The following is a 1,650-nucleotide window of genomic DNA, read 5'->3' on the forward strand; positions in this document are numbered from 1 at the left end:
CCCTGGACCAAACATGCATTGAGCCTGGAATAGGCATATTGGTTTATTGCCTGATCCCCCCTTCTCCACTGTACAGAATGGTTGCTCCCACCAGCTTGTTCATGGTATAGCGGTGTAGGAGTCAGCAGAATAAACCACAGTGTTCAGCTAGGGGGCAGGAATCACAAAGTGTGCAATTCAAGCAGAAGTCAGTCAGCAGTGACGTTTACCAAATGCCTCTCTGATTACATGTATGCAACTCTTTAAGGCCCAGCCGTATATTGTAAATGTCCCTAAAAACATACCTGTACATACTGGCATCCATAAAAACATGTCAAAGCAAGTTAGTTTCTGGTGTAACGTTGTGCCTCTGAAGAAAATAAAAATGTTGAATAAATAAATTGTGGCATTACAGCCTGTTTCTTTGGATTTAGGGTCATTTTGATGACAAATTTCCAAGGAGATGGATATCTTTTTCTCCTTCTAGGAGAGTAAGACAATCATGGAGCAAGGAGCATGGAGAAAAGAAAGTACATGAATGCTAAAACACAGGACCTGACTTGTGGGGCATCTATTGAAGCATACACAATAGGGCAAAATGAACCAGAATAGAAAGGATGAACTCTTACCTCACAATTTTTAGAGAAAAGGAAACAGGAGACTTTTTTGCTCAGCGTATAGTAAGAAAGGAAGTGCTATACCCCCATTTGGCAGACCATAAATAAATACCAAAAAAATGATTAGGTAAACCAAGAAATACACTTTTCACAATTTACTTTCAGTTAAATTTATCTTGTAATAATTGTAAAATGTACAGACTTTAAATACAGTATTTGTGGATTTATTGTGTATAAAGCTCACACCCTCAATTGGATTTTTAGGTATATCATTTACAGACTTGCTGAAAGGTTTTTTGTTTAATTCATTATAAAATAGTTTTAAAAATATTATTTTAGGTGTATATATCCACCTAAAATGAGGGACAACTGAGAAGGAAAGAGAGGCGACCAAACTTGGTTCTGAAAGAGGGGCAGTCTCTCAAATCAGGAAAGTTGGGAGATTTACAACACAAAATGCGTTAATCAGAGTTTCCACAATTAACCATTTAGGTTAGTTCAAGTTCACAAGTTCCAGTGATTCCAGGGTCTAGATAGCAGCATACAGCCAATATAGATCTGAAAGTCCCAGCAGTCCAAATGTTCAGTTAGCAAAAAAAGGACAAAATAGAACTACAAGTCTCAGCAGTCACTGTGTCCAAATAGTAGCATGCACTCACTATCATCTTGAGTGATAAAATGGACAAGTTTGACCAAATTTGGGAACCCTGGAAATCGTACAAGCTGGTGTAATACACTTTAAGGCTTACTAAGGTCTCAACATATACCCACATATTTTACTTTGACAATCTCCAACCCCTTTTCCTTCCTCTTCCCCTTTTTTATATCTGGAATTGTTCATCTCTATGGCTTTATGCCTCAAATGTTTTGGTAATTTTAATTTTGGATTGAAGCTCAAGATGGTTTTTGCAAAAGTTGTTTCCTACCTGGATCTATGCATGTCATTAGTCATTTTACAGAGAACTACCTTAAAAACAAGTGTCTCGAAAGGACACTTATGCTACTTTGGATTTATGTCTTGTTTTTGCATGGATTATTTGTCTATTATTTGTAC

Source organism: Pyxicephalus adspersus, chromosome 4 (assembly GCF_032062135.1).
Source record: "Pyxicephalus adspersus chromosome 4, UCB_Pads_2.0, whole genome shotgun sequence".
In the NCBI taxonomy this organism is placed as follows: Eukaryota; Metazoa; Chordata; class Amphibia; order Anura; family Pyxicephalidae; genus Pyxicephalus; species Pyxicephalus adspersus.